Source organism: Chiloscyllium plagiosum, chromosome 48, assembly GCF_004010195.1.
Source record: "Chiloscyllium plagiosum isolate BGI_BamShark_2017 chromosome 48, ASM401019v2, whole genome shotgun sequence".
Taxonomy (NCBI): Eukaryota; Metazoa; Chordata; class Chondrichthyes; order Orectolobiformes; family Hemiscylliidae; genus Chiloscyllium; species Chiloscyllium plagiosum.
This window is the reverse complement of record NC_057757.1, coordinates 3318986-3343883: the sequence shown is the minus strand read 5'-3', so window position 1 is coordinate 3343883 and position 24898 is coordinate 3318986. Positions and strand designations below refer to the sequence as shown.

At 45.6% G+C, this 24898-nt stretch overlaps 1 long non-coding RNA gene across 3 annotated transcripts in view; it reads left to right on the top strand.

Annotated features, from left to right (window-relative positions):
• The window catches only part of LOC122544326, a 36684-nt gene extending 33687 nt beyond the window's left edge, over positions 1-2997 (top strand). The window contains exon 4 of one of the 3 annotated variants that reach the window (XR_006310319.1): positions 2800-2997. This is a non-coding gene — a long non-coding RNA (uncharacterized LOC122544326). Of the gene's footprint in view, positions 1-2362; positions 2678-2779 lie in introns of those variants that run through there. The other 2 variants (XR_006310320.1, XR_006310321.1) reach the window with 2 other exon arrangements.
• Positions 2998-24898: the final 21901 nt, after the last annotated feature.

The following is a 24898-nucleotide window of genomic DNA, read 5'->3' as shown; positions in this document are numbered from 1 at the left end:
ATTCCTGCTTTCTATTTACGTGTATGGGTTTCTTTGGATTAGCGCTGTCATAGAGTCATAGAGATGTACAGCATGGAAACCGACCTTTCGGTCCAACCCGTCCATGCCGACCAGATATCCCAACCCAATCTAGTCCCACCTGCCAGCACCCAGCCCATAGCCCTCCAAACCCTTCCTATTCATATACCCATCCAAATGCCTCTTAAATGTTGCAATTATACCAACCTCCACCACTTCCTCTGGCAGCTCATCCCATACACATACCACCCTCTGTGTGACAAAGTTGCCCCGTAGGTCTCTTTTATATCTTTCCCCTCTCACCCTAAACCCATGCCCTCTAGTTCTAGACTCCCTGACCCCAGGGAAAAAACTTACCCTATCCATGCCCCTCATGATTTTGTAAACCTCGATAAGGTCACGTCTCAGCCTCCGACACTCCAGGGATAACAGCCCCAGCCTTATAGCTCAAATCCTCCAACCCTGGCAACATCCTTGTAAATCTTTTCTGAACACTTTCAAGTTTCACAACACCTGTACAGGGCCCTGGTGAGACCACACCTGGAGTATCGTGTGCAGTTCTGCTCTCCAAATTTGAGGAAAGACATTCTGGCTATTGAGGGAGTGCAGCGTAGGTTCACGAGGTCAATTCCTGGAATGGCGGGACTACCTTACACTGAAAGACTGGAGCAACTGGGCTTGTATACCCTTGAGTTTAGAAGACTGAGAGGGGATCTGATTGAGATATATAAGATTATTAAAGGATTGGACACTCTGGAGGCAGGAAACATGTTTCCGCTGATGGGTGAGTGCCGAACCAGAGGACACAGCTTAAAAATACGGGGTAGACCATTTAGGACAGAGATGAGGAGAAACTTCTTCACCCAGAGAGTGGTGGCTGTGTGGAATGCTCTGCCCCAGAGGGCAGTGAGGCCCAGTTTCTGGATTCATTTAAGAAAGAGTTGGATAGAGCTTTCAAGGATAGTGGAATCAAGGGTTATGGAGATAAGGCAGGAACAGGATACTGATTAAGGATGATCAGCCTTGTGAACTGAGAGGCTTGCTCGGCCGTTTTGGGGGGGGTGATACAGGCTCGAAGGGCAGAATGGCCTACTCCTGCACCTATTGTCTATTGTCTATTGTCTGTAACATCTTTCCGATAGGAAGGAGACCAAAATTGCATGCAATATTCCAACAGTGGCCTAGCCAATGTCCTGTACAGCCACAACATGACCTCCCAACTCCTGTACTCAATACTCTGACCAAGAAAGGAAAGCATACCAAACGTCTTCTTCACTATCCTATCTACCTGCGACTCCACTTTCAAGGAGCTATGAACCTGCACTCCAAGGTCTCTTTGTTCAGCAACACTCCCTTGTCGAACGCCTTACCATTAAGTGTATAAGTCCTGCTAAGATTTGCTTTCCCAAAATGCAGCACTTCATATTTATCTGAATTAAACTCCATCTGCCACTTCTCAGCCTATTGGCCCATCTGGTCCAGATCTTGTAATCTGAGGTAACCCTCTTCACTGTCCATACACCTCCAATTTTGGTGTCATCTGCAAACTTACTAACTGTACCTCTTATGCTCGCATCCAAATCATTTATGTAAATGACAAAAAGCAGAGGACCCAGCACCGATCCTTGTGGCACTCCACTGGTCACAGGCCTCCAGTCTGAAAAACAACCCTCCACCAGCACGCTCTGCCTTCTCCCTTTGAGCCAGTTCTGTATCCAAATGGCTAGTTCTCCCTGTATTCCGTGAGATCTAACCTTGCTAATCAGTCTCCCATGGGGAACCTTGTCGAACGCCTTGCTGAAGTCCATATAGATCACATCTACTGCTCTGCCCTCATCAATCCTCTTGTGGTGCTGGAAAAGCACAGCTGGACAAGCAGCGTCTGAGGAACAGGAAAATCGGCACCCCAGGCTCAAGACCCCCACCAGGAACAAGCCCTTCCTCATTCCTGATGAAGGGCCCACGCCTGTGCTGATGTCATTTCCTGTCCTTTTTCTCATGGGGTGGTAAATGGAATCCAAGTCAATGTGTTTGTTGATAGAGTTCTGGTTGGAATGCCATGTTTCTCAGAATTCTTGTGTGTGTCTCCGTTTGGCTTGTCCTAGGATGAATGTGTTGTCCCAGTCGAAGTGGTGTCCTTCCTCATCTATACATAAGGATACTAGTGAGAGAGGGTGATGTTGTTTTGTGGCTAGTTGATGTTCATGTATCCTGCTGGCTATTTTCTGCCTGTTTGTCCAATGTAGTGTTTGTTACAGTCCTTGCACGGCATTTTGTAAATTACACTAGTTTTGCTTGTTGTCTGTATAGGGTCTTTCAAGTTCATTATTAACTCCATTTCTAGGAAAGGAAATCTGCCATCCTTACCCAGTCTGGCCTACACGTGACTCCAGACCCACCGCAACGTGGTCAACTCTTAACCGCCCCCCCAAAACGGCCGAGCAAGCCTCTCCGTTCACAGGGCGATTTGAGGTGGAGCAACAAATGCTTGGCCTGCCAGCAACACCTGCATAAATTTTTTTTAAAAACTAGCTATAAATAATGTGATACGGAGCTCCATAGTTTTACCATCCTCGAGTAAAAAGGGTCTTGAAAGGATAATTGCCAGATTCACACGGCATTTACAATGTTAAATTTGAAGCAGGATGAGAATTCAGCTGGGGGGGCAAGCTCTTACATAGCATCGGGGATGGTTAGGGAGCAGAGAGTGGGCTTCGGCTGTTAGGTTGTTTGCTGGAAAGCAGATTTTTTTTTGTTTAAGGGATGATCTACCTCTCACAGCAGGCAAAAATGAACAAGAGCAACTCAAAACTCACAGACAGCGGGAAGAAATCGCTTAAAAACATTGAGTTTGTGGGTCAGAACAAGCAGACCTGAAGGGCCAAGTTTTGACTGTGAATTGAATTGGAGCCAGAGAGGTAAAAAAACACTATTTACTCGAAAGGAAGATTGAAAACTCATTCAACTAAAACATTATACCAGACTGTGAATATAATCTTATTGACATATTTGTTCAAATGTCCAATTCTTTTTTAGATCCAGTTGAAGACTGTGTTAATTTAAGGTGGAGCTGTTCTCTTACAGCCATCTTGGATTGTCCATGTATGACAACAGTGTAATCCAGAAATGATTCCTATAATGATAAACATTCATGAGACAGAACCGACAGTAGTTTCATTCTTAATTCCTCAAGAACCCGCAAACGGCGAACGATATCCTGGAATTCTTAAATTTGGGGGATTGAGTGTGCTGCCAGTTTTGGTCGATCCTGTTGATATCATTAAACTGGGGAGGGTTCAGAAGAGATTTACCGGGATGTTCCAGGAATGGAGGGTTTAAGGAGAGGCTGGGATGTTTTTCACTGGATCACAGGACTCTATGGTACACCTTGTTAAACATCATCTTTACAAGTGGTGAGTGACATAATCGTACATGACTGCCTACCCTTGGGGTTTTGACAAGGCTAATGGACACATGGTCACACAATAGCAGCATGGTTTCCCCAATGTGGAAATCCAAAACATACTGTCGCATATCCACACACCCACCTTCTTCCCCATGCCATTGGTGTCCACTAAGATCCCAAGGACAGGAATGTTGCAGCATGGGATGGGTAATCTATTATTCACCTAACTACTAAGACCATATGAACATAAGACATAGGAACAGGAGTAAGCTATTTGGCCCATCAAGCCTGCTCCATCATTCAATAGTAAAATAGCTGATCTGACATTCCTCATATCCTCCTTTTCCATCACCCTTGATTCCCTGACTGATCAAGAATTTGTCTTGGCCTTCAATACACACGAGGACTCTGACCCCACAGCTCTCTGTAGCAAGGAGTTCCAAAGACTCACAACTCTCTGAGAGAGGAAATTCCTCCTCATCTCAGTGTGAAATTGCGCCCCCCCACCCCCCCACCACCTTTCTGTTCTGAGACAGTGCCCTCTGGTCCTAGACTCTCCCCTGAGAGGGGAGCATCGTCTCAGCATTGATCCTGTCTGGCCCCTTAATATGTCCCAGTGAGATCACCCTCCCATTCTTCCCAACTCCAGGGAGTAGAATCCCAACCTGTTTAGCCCTTGCTCATAAGACAATCTCTCCATCCCGGGGATCATCCTAGTGAACCTTGTCTGAACTGTCTCCAATGAACTGATATCTTTCCGTAAATAAGGAACTGCTCACCGTACTCCAGATGTGGTCTCCCTGCCATCTTGTACAGTTGCGGTAAGACTTCCCTAGTCTAACTGTCTTGCCATAAAAGTCAACATTCCATTAGCCTTCCTGATTCCCTGCTGCCCTTATGTGCTAGCTTTCTATATTTCATGTACAGGATGCCCCCAGCTTCCCGCAGTCTTCCTCCATTTAAATAAGACTGTTTTTCGATCACCCTTCAGAAATGAGCAAATCTGTCCAACCCGCTCCTGATTAAAACACTCCTGATAGAAAACCTAGCCATTCCATGAAGTTGCAACACTGACAATGTGCATTACAGAAAACTTCTATCAGATCTCCTCGCAGCCTCCTTTCTCTCCAAGCAGAACTTAGTCAATAGTTCCTACCACTATCTCTTCCTCATTCTCCTCCTGACATCCTCAGAATTCTTTGAAGATGGTCTAGGCACCTCCTCCAATGCCCAACCTTGCTGGTGGGCATTAATGTGTGGGCTGCATTCTAGAAATCCCACTCATTTCAGCTGCAGGTCTGTAACACCATTGGTACGACCTCTCCTGTCTTGCCTGTGAGATGATTAATGCCATGTTAATATAAGTCAGTGTTGTCAGACAGATTCCAGTTTCCAGCTTTTCATGCCTGTTATTTGAAAGGATAAAGAAACGACTATCAATATGAGCATCACACTCTATGTGTCAAACCACAGACACAGCACAGTCAAATATCATGTCCCAGGTACCACGCTCATATTTCTGATGTCACATTTCAGACATTAAATCACAAGCCTCGGACACTGTTACACATCCAAAGGGAGTCAGGTTTTGTCGCCCGGTTTAACAAAGCCAGCCATAGATTTGAAATAAACTCTCTATCTACACATCAGTTGGTATTGATGGAGACGAGCAGGAATTTACCCACCTTCAGCCCGCAGAATTCATGACCACAGGAAACTGTGTTGAGTTGGACAATCGGCCATGATCATTTTTGATGGCAGAACAGGCTCAAGGGGCTGAATGGACTACTCCTGCTCCTATTTCTTATGGCCTTTGTAGGTAGGATAAAACTGTCTCCAATTGGAAAAGAAAAGTTAACAAGAGGGGCATAAACATAACATGCGTGATGTGAGGAGAGATTTCTTTCAGTCAGTGTGTTGTTGGGGTCTGGATTGCACTGCCAGATAATGTGGTGGATGCAGGTTCAGCTGAGGGGCATTGGATGGTTATAGGGATAGAAATGGAGTTCAGGGATATGGAGAAAAGGCAGGAGCCTGGGACCATGTAATAGGGCTGGGGCTGGAACAATGGGCTCAATGGTCTCATTCTGCACCCTAGCCATTCCATGAAGTTGCAACACCGACAATGTGCATTACAGTCTGCCTTGCCCTGACCAGCATGAGTTTCACTTTCACTCTGACAGTTCCGGCCATCTTGTAATCTCACAGAAAATAGACAAATTTGGAAGCCACCCCTAGGATATTGCTCCTCTTGACACAACATGATCCTGTGAACAACCAAGACTCCCTCTCCACAAACTCGACCCTGAGCATTCTCCTAACTCTATGTCTCTATGATTCTATGACCCTAAGATTCTATGTTTCTATGATTCTATGTCTATGTCTGCATGACTCTATGACTCTATGTCTCTATGTTTCTATGACTTTATGACCCTATGATTCTATGACTCTATGGCTCTATGATTCTATGACCTTATGACTCTATGACTCTCAGTGACTATAATCCCATGTCTCTATGACTCAATGACCCTATGACTCTGTGCTTCTATGTCTCTATGACCTTATGACTCTATGTCTCTATGACTCTATGACCCAATGACTCTATGACCTTATGACTCTATGTCTCTATGACTATGATCTGATAGAGTTCTTCTGATTATGATAAGGCCAACAAGCAAATTATGTTTCTCCTCTCTGGGGGAGGCTGGAACTTGGAGATACAAAAATCAGGCAGCCACTGATAGAGTCATCCAGTCATACAGCATAGAAATTGACCCTTCAGTCCAATTTGTTGTTGCTGGGCAGGTATCTGAAACTGAATTAGTCCCATGTGCCTGTGTTTGGCCCATATCCCTCTTTCCTTTCTTATTCATGTACCTGTCCAAATATCTTTTAAATGTTGTAACTGTACTTACCTCCACTACCTCATCTGTCAACTCGTTCCATACATGCACCACCCTCTGTGTTGAAAAGTTTCCCTCTCAATAGCAAAGATCTTGGCTATTCACCCTATTTGATTACAGAGGGCAGGATTGGGTGGGTGTTTGGGATTGGGGGGTGACTTCAGTTTTAACGCAATTGTGCAACACTGACATTGGCATAAAATTATGCCTTTATGAGGAATACATGGGTTCACCATGTGAACAGAAATAAGAATGGATTTACAAGTAGTTAGTGAGCTTTGTGAAGATTTGTAGCTCAGGTTGAGGTTCTGGATGGAGGTTTTCTCTCTGAGCTGGAAAGTTCGGTTTCAGACGTTTCATCACCATACTAGGTAACATCATCAGTGAACCTCTGGATGAAGCACTGGTGGTATGGCCCACTTTTTATTTATTATAAATAGTCAGTTCCAGTATCTCCAATGTTTCTCCAACGCGAATTCGCTTGAACGTGATTGAAGAATTTAGACCGTTTTTGTAGATTGTTATATTGTAGAACGCCAACTTTCCTTACCTGTATTGGCTATAACACGATTCTGGCCCGTTAGTTTAAATGGCACACCTATTGTGAGATTTTCTTATACCACACAAGAACAGAACTGTAGTTTAGGTAGATTTCTATGTACTTATTGCTATCCAAATCCACAGAATCTGGGTGATTTGTATCTTGACACATTAAATATTGGGCTTGGTGAGCTATTAATATAAATAGGCATGCAGCATGTCCAAGCCCATGTCTTTTGGGTAGGAGGCCGCTGACTTCTGAGGACTTGTAGGCAATAACGTATCAAAAAAAGTGGTTAAGGAATACAGCAGAAACAGTTAATACTTCTCTGATCATTACTCCTCAGCTAGGCAAACCTGTCCAGTTGAACTCACGGTCAGCCTACAAACTCAACTAAGATAAATTTCAGATCATTAAAGCAAGACTCCATTACTTTCTACAGACTGGGTCCTGCAAAGTAAATTGAGTCTTCAGTTGAAAAGAAATTATTTCAGGATCGATAGATCAGCAGGAATATTACAGCAACAATAACTTGATCATGTCATAGAGTCATGAAGTTCAGTTATAAAGCATTGTAACTGTACCTACATCCACCACTTCATCTGGCAGTTCAGTTCACACACGAGCCACACTCTGTGAGAATAAGTTGCTCCTTACATCCTTTTTTAAATCTTTCTCCTCTCACCTTAAAAGTATGGTGCCTAGGTTTGAATTCCCTTATCTTAGGAAAAAGAAAACACCTGCCATTCACCTTATCAGCACAGTGGCTCAGTGGTTAGCACTGCTGCCTCACAGTGCCTGGGACCCGGGTTTGATTCCACCCCTGGTGTGACTGGCTGTGTGAAGATTGCATGTTCTCTCCTATATCTATGTGTGTTTCCTCTAGGCGCTCTGGTTTCCTCCTGCAGTCCAAAGATGTGCAGATTAGGATGGACTGGCCATGCTAAATTACCCTATAATGTGCAGACCAGGTGAGTTAGTTAAGGGAAATATACAGTTATAGGGAGTTGGATCAGGATGGTATGTTTCTTGAAGGGACGGTGTGGACTTGATGGGCTGAATGGCCTGCTTACAAGCTGTAGGGGGCTCTGTAATCCTTTGCCCCTCGGGATTTTATAAACCTCAAGCCTCAACTTTCTAAACTTCAGTGAAATAAGTCCCAGCCTATCCAATCTCTCCAGTCTCTCTTTACAATTCAAACCCTCCATTTCCGTCAACATCCTGGTAAATCTCTTCTGAACCCTCTCCAGCTTAATAATATCTTTCCTATAACAGGGTGACCCCAATCTGCAAATGTAAGCATTGCAGGATATCGTTAGCTGTTTGTGGGTTCTTGAGGAATTAAGAATGAGTTTACAACCCTGTTAGCACTGTCTCATGGATGTTTTTACTATAATAAGTAAGAATCATTCTTTATTAAACGAGTGAGAAACGCCAAACAAGGGACCCACAATGAGCAAGACAGGGAAGTGGTATAAAACCATAATATTTATGAGCATCAAATGCAGAAACGAAACTTAACCACAGTACAATGTGCAAGATACTTCTGCTCATTCCTTTTCCCAGTTACAAATTTTTGTGCATCTGTTTCTCTGTGCTTTCTGCACATCCATGTGGTTTCAGCAGAGTGGAGGAGTCAGACTGTAGTAGCCAAGACCAGGCGGGGTGTTCTGCTCCTGGGTCTGGCCAAGGTGGCAATCAACCTATCAGGAGAGGAGGGTGGTCAGTGCACCCAACCGTTCGACTATCCAACCTTACCGTCCTTCTTGTTAAGCACTCTGTCTTGGGCCTGGTGGCCAGGCCAAGAGTCCCTCTGGCCGTGCCTGCAGCTGGGAGCCCTTGAAAATCGGAGACCTCAATGTCCTTTGGTTAAGCTCAGGTAATCAGTCACTTGTGGACACATGAGGATTTGCACTTTGAATTTGAATTTAAATTTGAAGGCATAGTGAAAAGCTCTGTCTTGAGAACAATCCAGGCAGATCACAGAGTTAGGTAACATTGAAAAATAAATAGTAGGTAAACAGCAGCAAAAACAAAAACACAGGTACAGGGAGAATGTATCAGAGGAGCTTCAAACCTGTGAGTTTAGATAAAACAGAGTTATTAGTAATTTCTAAAAGCATGCTGTTAAGTTTAAAGAATGCAGAACGATTGTAGGAAATTGGAAACTTAGATCCGCATGCAGGAGCTCGCAAGGAGTCGACCATCTTGCTTTTCCGGGAAGATGGCAGTGGAGTAATGCTTCCGAGCCCAGAGCTGCTCCGCTTTTCTTTTTTGTCTCTTTCCTTGTCTTTTTTTTTTCTTTCTTCCTTTTCCTGCTTTGTTTCCCTGACGTCTCGTTGAAGGAAGCTGTCACAGCGATGGCGAGTGAACCCAACGCCGACTCTCGGCGGGTTCGGGTTACCGGTGGGTATCTGCAGACGGGGCGGGCTCGTGGGCATGGGTGGCAAAGTCGGGTTTGGGCCGGTGCGGTACCTGGCAGCATCGGTGGCGTCTGCATCAGCCAGCCCTCGTAGTGGCGAGGGCATTGGTGGTGGCAAGTTGGCACCGAAGACTGGCAACCTCCAGTGGCGGTGACTGCGCAGCCATAGCGACTCTTGGCCTGGCCACCAGGCCCAAGATGGAGCGCTTAAAAAGGACTGTAAGGTTGGATACTTTACTGTGATTTCAGTGTTCCCTGAGGTGTGGATGAACAGGCAACAGGAAAGAAGTGAGCATTTCTTTTTGAGCTGAGGTCCACTTGCATATCTCCCTTGTTCTTCATTCCTCCATCTGCTAAAGTTTTGCAAGAATGTGCATTTGGCGAAACATTCACTTACCCAAGTCCCTAACTACAAACAATCCATCCTCTCCTCTGCCCGCTCATCAACACTGGAATCCGGTTAAGGGGCACCATAAAGTTGAAATTCCTCATCGTTGTTTTTAAATTCCTGCACGGTCTCTCCCCTCCCTATCTCTGTAAGCTCCTTCAGCCTTTGGACATCTCTATCCCCAATTCTGGCCCAACCCCCTGAACTGAAGAGCCTCTTCGCTGTTGAAGACCGATAAAAACTTGCTGATTAAACCAATCAAAGCAAATTCAAGAGAGAGAATTGAATTATAGGAGAGTCATAGAGTCATACAGCTCAGGAACAGACCCTTCGGCTCAACCAGTCCATGCCCACCATAATCCCAAACCAAAATAGTCCCACCTGCCTGCTCCAGGCTGATATCCCTCCAAACCTTTCCTATTCACGTACTTATCCAAATGTCTTTTAAACATTGTAACTATACCTGCAACCACCACTTCCTCAGGAAGTTAATTCCACACACGAACCACCCTCTGTGTAAACAATTTGCATCCCATGTCTTTTTCATATCTCTCATCTCACCTTAAAAATACAGCCCTGAGTTTTTGGACTCCTCCATCCCAGGGTATAAAGTAAGGCTGCTTGGCCCATTTAACGGGGCACTATAATGAAAGGAAACTGAAATGTGACCTTCGGTGAGTGATTTTGCACTGAACACCAGGACGTGAGTATGAGAATGGAAGTACAGGAAAGCATTTGGAGTTGATTGACTGTAACCTTCCCCTCGAAGGGCTTATGCTCGAAACGTCGGCTCTCCTGCTCCTCAGATGCTGCCTGACCGGCTGTGCTTTCCCAGCACCACTCTCCCCTCCCTATCTCTGTAAGCTCCTCCAGCCTTCGGACATCACTATCTCCGATTCTGTCCCACCCCCTGTATTGAATAGCCCCTTGAAGACCTGTAATGACTGGCTGATTAAATCAATCAAAGGGGTGGTGGCTTGGTGGCTCAATGATTAGCACTGCTGCCTCACATCATCAGGGACACTGGTTTGATTCCACCCTTGGGTGTGTGTGGAGTTTGCACATTCTCCCCGTGTCTGCGTGGGTTTCCTCCGGGTGCTCCAGTTTTCTCCCACAATCCAGAGATGTCCAGGTTAGGTGAATTGGCTGTGCTAAGTAGCCCATGGTGTTGGGGATGTGTAGGTTAGGTGCATAAAATCAGGGTATACGTAGGATAATCAGAGGGGAATGGGTCTGGATGGGTTACTCTTTGGAGGGTCCATGTGAACTTGCTGGGCCGAAAGACCTGTTTCCACACTGTAGGGAAACTATGGTTCTAATTAACTCTTTGAACCCCACCCTCCATGCTTGGACCTATTTAAAACCACCTTAGTCAGGCCTAGGAGCAGACTCTTAAAGATGTCATCCATTCTGCCCACACATTTGTACTCTCTTTTTAAGTGCTCAAGATACTTAATTCTTGGCAACCCAATTGGACTTGCTATTAACACCAGACCTGCTGTGGATTCCAAGGCCTGGATTAGAGTCTTTTCTGACTCAGAGGTGAAAGTGTGAACCTTTCCAGAAACGGTCTAAGACAAAAATCCAGTCAAAAACAGCAAAAGATCCACTAAGTGGCTGTGGACACATTCTGCTTGGCTTGAGGTAGGCAACAGAAGGAGAGTAGTTGCAAGGCAACGACACTTTTAGAGAGCTCCGAACGGTGAGAAAGAGATAGATGAGCAAATCTGTTGGCAAACTCTGAAGGTGCATAGCAAAAAATAGCGTGGTATGAATCGGAGAACTTGATTACGTAATCTCAACTGGAAGGAACTGAGTGTGGGGAAGGAGAGGAATATGGCAAAGCAGCCCTCCCCCTCCAGATAACTTCAGAACAACAACGAGGAAGCTGGTCCCAATGCTTATTTATTCATTGGACAGAGGCTGGGCCCACATTTATTGTTCATCCCTAATTGCCCCCTGAATTGAATGGCTCTGCTAGGGCATTTTGAGGCAGCTAAGAGTCAGACACATTGCTGCGAGTCTGGATTTACGTGTCAGTCAGACTAGGGATGGACTTGAGATTTCTGTATTAGAGGAGCTGGAAAAGCACAGCAGATCAGGCAGCATCCGAGGAGCAGGAAAATTGACGTTTCGGGCAAAAGCCCTTCATCAGGAATGCAGGCAGAATGCCTGAAGGGTGGAGAGATAAATGAGAGGAGGGTGGGGGTAAAAAACCTCCCTCCCCTTCCTGGACCTCTCCATCTCCATTAATGATGACCGACTTGACACCGACATTTTTTACAAACCCGACTCCCACAGCTACCTGGATTACACCTCTTTCCACCCTACCTCCTGCAAAAATGCCATCTCAAATTACCTAGTTAAGATTTCTGTCTCAAGGGAGAGGACGAGGATCTTTTCTTTCCCCCAGTTCGTTTTTTCATAGAATAGAGTCATAGAATCATAGAATCCCAGCAGGCTTCATCGGGACGTGTTTATGAAAAAAGCCTGCAGCTCCCTCATAATTTTCAGCCAACAGCTGTCCCACTGGATCACGCAAAGGCCATACAGCCCATCAAGGTCTTTGAAAGGGCTAGCCCAACAGTCCCATTTTGCTTCCGAAGAGTGAAACAGCAGAGAGTGTGACCATTCGTTGGATGGCCAGTCGAACACATTGCAAAGATCCAGCTGAAGATTTCACAAGCCAGCTCTGGGGAGAGTTGGGATGATGTAATGAGATTGGAGAGTGGAGATTCTGTATCTAACCCCGTGCTGTCCCTGTGCTGGGAGTGTTTGATGGGGAACAGTGTAGAGGAAGCTTTACTCTGTATCTAACCCCGTGTTGTCCCTATCCTGGGGAATGTTTGATGGGGGACAGTGTCGAGAGGGCTTTACTCTGTATCTAACCCTGTGTTATCCCTGTTCTGAGAGGGCTGGATGGGAACAGTGCAGAGTGAGCTTACTCTATTTCTAACCCTGTGCTGTCCCTGACCTGAGAGTGCTCGATGAGGAGCAGTTTACGGAGAACTTTACTCTGCATCTAACCCAGTGCTGCCCCTGTTCTGGGAGTGTTTGATGGGGGGACAGTATAGAGGGAGCTTTACTCTGTATCTAACCCTGTGCTGTCCCTGTCCTGGGAGTGTTTTGTGAGTGGCAGTACAGAAGGAGCTTTCACTGTATCTAACTCCGTGCTGTCCCTGTCCTGGGAGTGCTTGATGGGGGAACAGCGTAAGGTGACAGTGAGACCCTATATCTAATACCACCCTGGGTGACATAAGGGAAAATCATGAACTTGATTTCTCTCTCCCATGTTAATGAGTATTTGGTGCTGCCTTGTGGGTTTAACGTATCCATCATCTGCCTGATGATGGTGTCTGGCATTTCTTTATTGGTACTGCAGCTTTGCAGTAATAAACTGAATGCCAGTGAAGTATATTGTCTGTAAGATTCATTTATAAATAGACACGGATATGATTGCCTCAAGGAAAGGCAGCATGAAATTTCATTGGCTGGCTGCCAACTCCCTTTAAGAAGTTGGATGGCTGGTTTGGGTTAATGTTTCTGAACTCAAATGAACAGGGAGTGCTAGCCGAGGTTACAGCAAAAATGAACTGATTGGAGTTTTTTTTTCTGAAATTCATTTTTGTGGGATGTGGGCGTCATTGGCAGGGCCCAGCATTTATTGCCCGTCCCTAATTGCCCCCTTGAGAAGGTGGGGTGAGCTGCATTCTTGACCCGCTGCAATCCCGTGTAGTGTAGGGACACCCGCACAGTCCAGTTAGGGTGGGAGCTCCAGGATTCCAGTGACACTGAAGGAACGACTGATATATTTCCAAGTCGGGATGGTGAAGGGGTCAGAGGGGAACTTGCAGGGGATGGTGTTCTCATGTATCTGCTATCCTTGTCCTTCTAGATGGAAGGGGTCGGGGGTTTGGAAGGTACTGTCTGAGGATCTTGGGTGAATTTCTGCAGTGCGTCTCGTAGATGTTACACACTGCTGCTACTGAGCGTCAATGGTGGATCATTGGGTTGGGGGAGTAAACATTCCACATCACAGCGCAGCAGAGACTGGGACACTCAAAGGAGGTTATAAAGGGAGGGGCAATTTCAGTGGGAATAGTGGCCAACTGGCTTTCTGTATTGCAGTTTATATGTGTCTGCAGTGCCCCTCCAGATATGGATGGGTCTTGGGGTATGTGTCTGTGTGTCTGTGTGTGTGTGTGTGGTTGGGTTTGGAGGTGATCAGACAGAACAAATGGGGAGTAGTTGCGATAAGTTGGAATCTGTGAGGAGATCTGGAAGGTGTTCTCAGCGTGGAGATGGTGCCAGCTTGACGACAGTCCCAGTGTGGAGACAGCCCCAGTGCGGAGACAGCCCCAGTGCAGAGACAGTCCCAGAACAGAGACAGCCCCATGCGGAGAAAGTCCCAGTGCAGAGCCAGATCCAGCGTGGAGACAGCCCCAGCACTGGGAGAGACCCATTGCAGAGACAGCCCCAGCACAGAGACAGACATAGTGCAGAGACAGCCCCAGTGCACAGACAGCCCCAGCATGGAAACAGCCCCACTGCAGAGACAGACACAGCACAGAGACAGCTCCAACATGGAAACAGCCCCAGTGTGGAGGCAGATCCATTGTGGAGACAGCCCCAGTGCAGAGACAGACCCAGTGTGGAGACAGCCCCAGTGCGGACACAGAGACAGACCTAGTGTGGAGACAGCCCCAGTGCAGAGACAGCCCCAAAAGGAGACAGCCCCATTGTGGATATAGCCCCAATGTGTAGAAAGCCCCCCAGCATGGACACAGCTCTGATGCAGAGATGGCTCCAAGGTTTGAGATACTCCCTCTGAACAGACAGCCCCAGCACGGGGATGACTACAGTATAGAGAAACTCCCTGTCAGGAGACACCCCCAGCAACGAGAAGGCCCCAGCGCAGAGATAGCTCCAGTGCGGAGACAGCCCCAGCACAGAGGCAGCTCCTGAGCAGAGACGGCCTCAGTGTGGAGGTGGCCCCAGTACAGAGGCGGCCTCAGTGCAGAGGCAGCCCCAGTGTGGTGGTGTCCTCAGTGTGGAGGAGTCCCAGTGTGGAGACAGCCCTAATGGAGACAGTTCCAGTTTAGTGCACTCCCCCGAGGACACCGCTCAGTGAGGAAGTGAATCACACAAAGAAAAGCTGAAAGCAAGCATTTTAGGTGCAGCAGGTGGTGAAGAAGGTAAGTGGTACATTCGCCTTCGTGGCAGGGTGAACTCGAATACAGGAGCAGGGATGCCTTGCTTCAATTGTACAGGGTATTAGTGAGACCACAGCTGGAGTATTGTGTGCAATTTTGGTCTCCTTATCTGAGGAAGGATGTTCTGGCTAGGTATGGAGTGCAACAGTGGATTACCAGACTGAATCCTGGGATGGTAGTACTGATGCATGAGGAGAGATTGAACGGGTTAGGATTGTATTCACTAGAGTTCAGAAGAATGAAGAGGGGCAACTGATAAAATTCTAACAGGGCTAGATTGGGGTAAATGCATGAAGGATGTTATCGAAGACCAGAGAGTCCAGAACCAGAGAGTCACAGTTAAAAGGAGACCAGGTAAGACTGAGATGAGGAGGAATGTCTTCACCCAGAGCATGGGGAGCCTGTGGAATTCTCTGCCACAGAAAGTCGTTGAGGCCAAAACATTGAATGTTTCCGAGAAGGAGTTAGATATAGTTCTTAAGGTTAAAGGATCCTGGGAGAAAGTGGAACTGAGTCGGCTGATCAGCCATGATCCTGTTGAATGGTGGAGCAGGCTTGAAGGGCCGAATGGCCTGCTCCTATTTTCTGAGCTGCAATGAGAAAGAGCTCTATTCTCCAGCTCCCTAAGGCAACTGGGCAACATCAAGTGATTAAAAGTAGAATTAATTTATGATAATTCGACACCTGATTGCACTCAAAGGAGTCTTTCTCATTCTTGTTGAAATCGGAGATTAAACTCCCTTGAAATTGGCCCCAATCTTTGATTTCCCTCATCCTTCATCTGTGTAGAGTGTTGTGGAGAGGAAGTAGCTTTGAAAATAAATTCAGGGCAACTGTACCACAATTTCTCAGCACCTTTTAAAATGTTGGTCCCTGCACTAATTTTTTGTGAGCATTGGCGACCAACAGATCCCTACATTTAATGCTGTATTCAATTATTTGAATACGGGGAATACATTTCAGGCTGTTTAATTTACCTCAGTGCCAAAGACACAGTAAAGTGAATCCTGTTCCTATGCTAACTACTGCTTCCATGGCGGAATAGCTAAAAATAATGGCTCCCCCGAGTCCCATGTGGATTTGTATGCACTGAAAGATGTCCAGTTCTAGTTGCCCTGTTATTGAAAGGATATTATTCAGCTGGAGAGGGATCCAAAAGGATTTACCAAAATCTTGTCACAAATGGACGTTTTGGTTATAAGGAAAGGATGGATAGGCTGGGGCAGTTTTCTGCTGGAGGGTTGAGGGGTGACCTTATATAGGTTTATTTAATCATGAGGGGTATAGAGAAGGTGAATGGTATGTATCTTTTCCTTAGGGTGGGGGGGGGATGGATTTCAACACTAGGGTGGCATTTGTTTAAGGTGAGAGGAGAAAGATTTAAAAAAGACAAGGGGGCAACTTTTTTTACACATTCGTGTGTGGAATCAACTTCCCGAGGATGTGATGGATGTGGGTACAATGACAACATTTAAAAGGCATTTGGATAAGTACATGAATAAGAAATGTTTGAAGGGATATGGGCCAACCACAGGCAGGTGGGACTAGTTTGGGATTTTGTTGGCATGGACTGCTTGAGTCGGAGGGTCTGTTTCTGTGCTGTATGACTCGATGACTTGTTGACAGTTTCACTAGGTGGCTCCAAAAGTGAAAAAGGCAGGAATTAAATTTGAGCAAAACTTGAACAACACGGCTGCACTGTTTTGTAAAAATAGAATCTTGCACGGGGCCATCGCTGGCGAGATTTGTTGCCCATCCCTTGTTGCCCTTGAACCAGAGCATTTTTGAGTCAATTCCATTGGCAGTGGGTCTGCAGTCACGTGTAGGCCAGGTTAGGTAAGGATGCAATCTCCTCCTCTGGAAGGGATGAGACAGCCAGGTAGACTTTTACAGCAAACTGCGAGCGGTGACATTATTACCATTTCTGATGACATTGTAGACTATTTTCTGGTTAGCCTGTTCAGAGATGTTATTACACACCTCTGAAGCAGGTGGGACCAGAAGACAGAGCTCCTGGCTCAGACATAGGGACACATACCACTTAGAGAGGTGATGACCTAGTGATATTATTGCTAGACTGTTAACTCAGACACCCAATGACTGTCCTGGGGACCAGGGTTTGAATCCTGCTATGGGAGATGGTGGAATTTGAATTCAATTTTTTTTGAGAAAATCTGGAATTAAGAGTTTAATGATGACCATTGTTGGGAAAATCCCATCTGCTTCACTAATGTCCCTTAAGGAAAGAAACTGCCATCCTTACCTGGTCTGGACTACACGTGACTCCAGACCCATAGCAATGTGGTTGACTTTTAACTGCCCTCTGGGCAATTAGGCATGGGCAATTAATGCTGGACCTGGCCAGTGATGCCCAAATTCCATAAGTGAATAAAAAAAGTTAAATCTACATTTTTAAAATTTTTTGATCTTCTCCCTAACGTTTCTATCCAGCCTGCTTATGATTTTGAACACTTTTATTGAAGCTCCTCTCAGCCGTCTCTGAGCAGAAGTCCCAAATTTCTCCCAACAGTCCTCTCCCTCTGTCACATCCCTGTCTTAGTTGTCTTACCTTGGCTCCCCCGCGTACCCATCACCGTGTGTACCAGTCCCGTGTACCCATCACTTCAAACTCCAAAGTCGCATAGCGTTATAGAGTTGTATAGTACAGAAATAGAACCTTCGGTCCAATTTGTCCATACTGACCAGATATCCTAAATTAATCTGGTCCCACCCCTCTAAACCCTTCCTATTCGTGTACCCACCCAAATGCCTTTTAAATGTTGTAACTGTACCAGCCTCCACCACTTCCTTTGGCAGCTCATTCCATACATGCACCACTCTCTGTGTGAAAAAGTTGCCCTTTAGATCCTTTTAAAATCTTTCCCTTCTCACCTGAAACCTATGCCCTCTAGTTCTGGACTCCCCCACCCCAGGGAAAAGACCTTGTCTATTTATCCTATCCATGTGCCTCATGATTTGGAGATGCCGGTGTTGGACTGGGGTGTACAAAGTTAAAAATCACACAACACCAGGTTATAGTCCAACAGGTTTAATTGGAAGCACTAGCGTTCGGAGTGTCGCTCCTTCATCAGGTGATAGTCAACCTGATCATCTGATGAAGGAGCAGTGCTCTGAAAGCTAGTGTGCTTCCAATTAAACCTGTTGGACTATAATCTGGTATTGTGTGATTTTTTTAACCATGTGCCTCACGATTTGGTAAAAGTCTACGAGGTCACCCCCTCAGTCTCTGACGTTCCAGGGAAAGCACCCTCAGTCTGTTCAGCTCAAACCCTCTCACCCTGGAAACATCCTTGTAAATCTTTTCTTAACTTTTTCAAGTTTCATAACATCCTTCCTATGAGAGGGAGAGCAGAATTGCACACAATATTCCAAAAGTGGCCTCTTTCATTACAAGTCCTTTCAGGACTCCCACTGACCTTATACTCCAGCCCTGTGTCCCAATGAGATTTCTAAGCTCCTCCAATCCTGGCCTCCAGTGAATTCAATACTTACCTTTCTCCATGTGGCCATGCCTTCAGCTGCCTGGGCCCCAAACCCTGGAATTCTCTCCATCAAACTCTCCATCCCACTCGTCCATTAAAACAAACTGTTCAAACTCCCCTTTTTGAGTAAGTAACCCTTTGTTTGTCCAAATGATCTCCTTATATTGTTCAGTGCCACATTATTTGGCCTAAAGACACTCCTGGGAAGCACCTTTGGGATGTTAGAGGCACTACATCAATGTAACTCCATCTTCCTTGGTTTGTTGGAACACCCATTGCAGTGGGACTCTCCCCATTGTTCCATCTGTCAAAATCCATAAGACCATTAGGCTTAGGAGCAGAAATTAGGCCATTCGGCCCATCAAGTATGCTCCACCATTCAATCACAGTTGCTAGGTTTTTCAATCCTATTTTCCCGCTTTTTCCCTGTAACCTTGGATACCGTTGGCAACCAAGAACCTACTGATCTCTGCTTTAAATACACTCATTGACCTGGCCTCCACAGCCTTCTGTGGCAATGAATTCCACAGATTCACCACTCTCTGGCTGAAGAGATTTTTCCTTATCTCTGTTCTAAAGGGTCTTCCCTTTACTCTAAGGCAGTGGCTTTCCTACATAAGATGGAAGCTAAGATAAACTTTTGGGTGTCTAATAACTCCTGACCATTTTACAGTGTGAGAAGCGGATGAGGTAGGAACAAGGGAGACCATTCAGTCCCTCGAGCCTGCTATGCCACTCGATAGGCTCATTCAAGTCTGACCTCAACTCCACTCTCCTGCTTACCCTATTGGATTCTCCTGTTAGTTTGGAATCTGCCCTAAAATTGTTCGATGACCCGATCGCTCTCTGGGGGCATAGAGTCCAAAAGACTCATAACCGTCTTTGAGAAAGATAAAGATCACCTCATCTCTGTCTTCGATGGAAAACTGTGTCCCTTAGTACTTCCCACAAGGGGATGCATAAAGTCCTGATGGCACATGACAGGAATTTTCAATGCAATCACATTTCATTCTTCTAAACTTCATTGGAAAATGAGCCAACCATGTTTAACCCTTCCCCCATATCTGCATATGAGACATCAGTCAAATGAACCTTGACTTCTTATGAGTTCATGCTGCAGCTGTATAAAACTCTAGTGCGGCCACACTTGGAGTATTTCATACAGTTCCAATTGCCGCATTATAGGAAGGATGTGGAAGCTTTGGGAAGGGTTCAGAGGAGATTTACTAGGATAGTGTCTTGTATGGAGGGGGACCGTCTTACGAGGAAAGGCTGAGGGACTTAAGGCAATTTTCATTAGAGAGGAAGTTGAGAGGTGACTTAATTGAGACATATAAGATAATCAGAGGGTTAGATAGGGTGGACAGTGAGAGCCTTTTTCCTTAGATGGTGATGGCTAGCATGAGGGGGGCATAGCTTTAAATTGAGGGGTGGTAGATATAGGACAGATGTCAGAGGTAGTTTATTTACTCAGAGAGTAGTAGGGACGTTGAAAGCACTGCCTGCAAAAAGTAGTAGACTCACCAACTTTAAGGGCATTTAAATGGTCATTGGATAGGCATATGGATGAGAATGGAATAGTGTAGGTCAAATAGACTTCAGATTGATTCCACATGTTGACACGACATCGAGAGCAAAATGGTCTGTACTGGGCTGGAATGTTCTATGTACTTTCTTAAATATGGCAATTCAAACTATGCACAGCACCCCAGATGTAGGTGGTGCGATGGTTAACACTGCCGCCTCACAACACCAGGGACCGAGTTCAATTCCTCTCTCTGATGACTGTGTGAAACTTCCACGTTCTCCCTTCGGGGTTTCCTTTGGGTGCTCTCGTTTCCTCCTGCAATCCAAAAACAAGCAGGTGAGGTAGATTAGCCATGCTAAATTACCCATAGTCTCCACGGATATGCTAGTCAGGTGGGTTAGCCATGGGAAATGTAGGGTTTCAAGGATTGGGTGGGATTTTGTTTGGAAGGTTGGTATGGACCTGATGGGCCGAATAGCCTGCTCCCACACTACAGAGGTTCAATGCTATGTCCAGCAGGAGCAAATTATTACCTAATTTTATATTCCATTCCCTTTGCAATAAATAATCTTCCTAATAAGTTGCATACCTGCTCATTAACTTATTGTATCAGGTGGAGGGTGAGTGGGGGGGTGAGGGGGAGGGAGGTAGAGAGAGAGAGGGTTGACCTTTCAAGTCTTCTTCACAACTTAGTGAGATTCATGTACTGAACAAACACAGATACCTCTGCACCTCAGAGTTCAAGAATCTTTCTCATTTATATTCCAACTGCCACCTTCTTACTCACTCACTTGACCTCACTACATCCCTTTGGAGACTCCTTGTGTCCCCTTTCCAAATTAATTTTCTACCTACCTTTGTGTCATCAGCAAATTTGGCAGCATTTGGTCTTCACATAGAACACAGAACATAGAACAGTTCAATCCACAATGTTATATCAAACATGATGCCAAATTGAACTAATCTCTTCTGTCTGTCCTTGATCCATATCCAAGTATAGTCATGTGCTTATCTAAAAGCTCCTTAAACACCCCTATCGTATCTGCCTTCACCACTACCCCAGCAGCATGTTCCAGACTCCTACCATTCTCTATGCAAAAAACACCTGCCCCTCACATCTCCTTTGAACTTTCCCCTTCTCATCTTAAATGCAAGCCCCCTCGTAGTAGCCATTTAAATTCTGGGAAAAACATTCTGGCCATCAACTTTATCTATCCACCTCATAATTTTACAGATTTCTATCAAGTTCCCTCAGCCCTGCTGCTTCAGAGAAAGCAACCTGAGTTTCTCTAGCCTCTCCTTATAGCTCATGCCCTCTAATCCAGGCAGCATCCTGGTAATTCTCTTCTGCACCCTCTCCAAAGCCTCCACATCCTTCCTGTAATGAGGCGACCAGAATACAAGTCATTGATATAGATTGTAAATAGCTGAAGCCCTCACACTGATCTCTGTAGCACTCTGCTGGTTACAGCTTGTCAAACCTGACAATGACATATTGATACCTAAATGTATGTTTCATGTTAGCTTACCAATCCTCTCGCTTTGCTAAGATGTTCCTATTTTTACCAGAAACTCTAGATCTGATGAGAGAACTTTGACTTTGGTACTTTATCAAATGCCTTCTTGAGATTCAAATACATCATCCATATGCTCCTCTTGTATTAATGTGGCTTTTTGCTTCCTCAAATAACTCTAACAGTTTAATTGAAGACCATTTTGCTTTCACCAAACCATGGTGACTCTGCCTGATTGCAAGGCAACTTGTGAAATGCTCCAACCTCCTCAACAATAGAATTCAGCAATTTCCTGATGTCTTCACATTCCTAGTTTCTGTCTTCCTCCTTTCTTGAATTAGAGGAATTACAATCCCTATTTTCCAATCTGTAGGGACCTTTCCAGAACCTTGGAAAATTGTGTACAATGTATCTATGCAGCCACTTCTTTAAGCTGCTAAAGCTAAAATCCATCAGGAACTAGGCACTTGTCAATTCTTAGTTGTAATAATTTTCTTCGAATGCTTTCCATGCTGGTCGTAAGATGTTTATCTCTTCCCTTCTTGATTGATAAGTATTTCTGCAAATTCAGAGAATTTCTAGCCATTGTTGTCAGGAAACATCATCTCACTACACTAGAGCTTGTGATGAAAATTGATTCCATGATCCCCTGTAAGCTGAAGAAACTACAGTTCCAAAAATAGTGGCCAGACTTGAAAAGTTAACTGCCTTTCCTCTTCTGCAGATGCTGTCAAGTTTCTCCAACATGCTCTGTCTTTGTTCCAGGTCCTGCTTGGGTGTAGCATGAGGGAGTTAAACCACTTCCCAGCCTAACTAGAGCAGTCACTTGCGGTCAATGCTTATTGCACATTAATAACTCATTACGGGTGACATTGATCATACAGATATCCTTACAGAGTTTGAGAGGCAGATGCTTGATTGCACACCTTTGAGATCCCCTGCGGTCCAGCCCATGCATCACCTTATGAGTGCTTAAGGCACTCTGAGGTCTTAACCTGTTCAGACCAATGCACGTTGTCCCCTACAGCAGAGATCAATGTAAAATTTCTGTTTAACTCGCCTGCCATTTCTTTATTTTTCCCTATAAGTTTCCCCGATGCACTCTGACTACCAAGAGAACATGAATTGGAGTAACGATGGGGATGCAACACACACAGTAGCTCAGTGGTTAGCACTGCTGCCTCACAGCGCCAGGGAACCAGGTTTGATTCAACCTTCAGATGTGGAGTTTGCACATTCTCCCTGCGTCTACATGGGTTTCTTCCCACAGTCTAAAGATGTGCAGGTTAGATGGATTGGCCTTGCTAAATTGTCCCATAGTTTCCAGGGATGTGCAGGTGAGATGGATTGGCCATGCTAAATTGCCCCATAGTATCCAGGGATGTATAAGTTAGGGTGAATTGGCAATGCTTAAATGCCCATAGTCTTCAGGGATGTGTACATTAGGGTGGATTGGCCGTGCTAAATTGTCCCACAGTGTCCAGGGATGTGTAGGTTAGGGTGGATTAGCTGTACTGAATTGCCGATAATGTCCAGGAACGTGCAGGTTAGCCATAGGAAATGCAGGGTTATAGGGGAGTGGGTGTGGGTGGAAAGCTCTTCAGTGGGTCTGTATGGACTCGATGGGCCAAATGGCCTGCTTCCACACTGTAGGGATTCTATGAATCTATGTACACACATGCTCACTCTCACATAAATACACACACACACACTCACACAGAGGCAATGAATCAAACAACAATTTGGAATTTCAATGCAAAGATTTCTTTTCACTCAGAGCCTAAGAGAAGATGAAGGCCGTCTCTCACAATACCATCATCTTCTTTGACATCTTACAGTGATTCATGTACAGGGGCACATCATCAGCTTGCATCCAAGAAAGAGTTTCTTCTGATCAGGTTGGAGTGCCAGTTTTAGGCCATGCGTCAAAAATTCGACACTCATGCACGACTCTCCCCACGCCCACCCCCCCATGCCCCAACCCCAGAGTTGGCATCAGCCAGGGTCCCAGTCCAGTTATTACCCATTCCAGACACCTCTGTTGGCTTTGAGAGCTGGGCACGTTCAGGGGTTAGCTGTAACCCACACCCACCCCATCAATGGTTGCCAGTCCCATTTCAAAGGAAGGAGGTGCCTACTGGGACGGGATGGAGCTGTACCTGTTTACAAAGGAGCTCCAAAATATTCCACATCAGCAGGCCATTCGGAGCAACCTGCCCATGCTATCCCATGCTTTGTCTCCTTTCCCCTACCTCTTCAACACTCCTTACCCCCCCACCCACCCTTCTCCCCATGAAACTTTATCCATATCCTCATGTCATTCACCTCCTTCTACTCCCTGCAGGAGAAACTTCCAAGTTGTCCCCACTCTCTGGGGTAAAGCCAGATGACACATGAGCGGATGTGAGGCACATTCAGCCCATCAAGTTTATTCTACCCTCAGCTCAATAATCTTCAACTCCACTTTCCTGCCTATTCCCCATAACCTCAAATTCCTCCCTGCGTGTGTTAATTAACTACAGGGAAGATGTTGGTGGTATGGTAATGCCACTGCACTCTTAATTCCAGAGGCCTAAGCTAATGCTCAGGGGGTCACGGGTTCAAATCCCATCACAGCAGCTCAATGAATAAAATCTGGAATTTGAGGCTTGGCTCAAGTGACGGTGGCCATGGCAATTATGGTTGCCCTAAAAACCCATTCGGTTCACTGTTGGAAAGAAATCTGCCATCCTTACCCAGTCCGCCATCTGAAACCTGCCATCCTTACCATGTATGTGGTTCCACACCACAGCAATGTGGGCACTCTTTAACTGCCCTCTGAAATGCTAGACACTCAATTTAAGGGGCAATTAGGAATGGGCCTCACCAGTCTTTGCCCACATCCCATGAAAGGACAATTATGGCCTCCTAATTCTAGTCTTTCTGTAGAAACAACTCTATGTCTACAGTAGTAAGACCTTAAGTAATTTTGAAGACCACTATCAGGCTACCTTCTACTTCTTAGAGAACACATTCCCAATCCGTTCAATGTTTCTGAATCGATTGTCCCTGGGAAGAACACACCTGAGTGTTGCTGAAATAAGATATATCCATTGAAATGTAACATTCTGCTGTCACCAACTTTTTCACGCAGAAGGTGGTACGTGTATGGAATGAGCTGCCAGAGGATGTGGTGGAGGCTGGTACAATTGCAACATTTAAGAGGCATTTGGATGGGTATATGAATAGGAAGGGTTTGGAGGGTTATGGGCCGGGTGCTGGCAGGTGGGACTAGATTGGGTTGGGATATCTGGTCTGCATGGACGGGTTGGACTGAAGGTCTGTTTCCATGCTGTACATCTCAATGACTCTATGACTAAAGGGTAAGAACGCCAAAACAGAAAGGGAACAGCAATTTGTATTGCATGACTAGAAGGTGCCAATTGGTTGGCAAGTGGACTCTGATTGGTGGAGGTGTTGCTG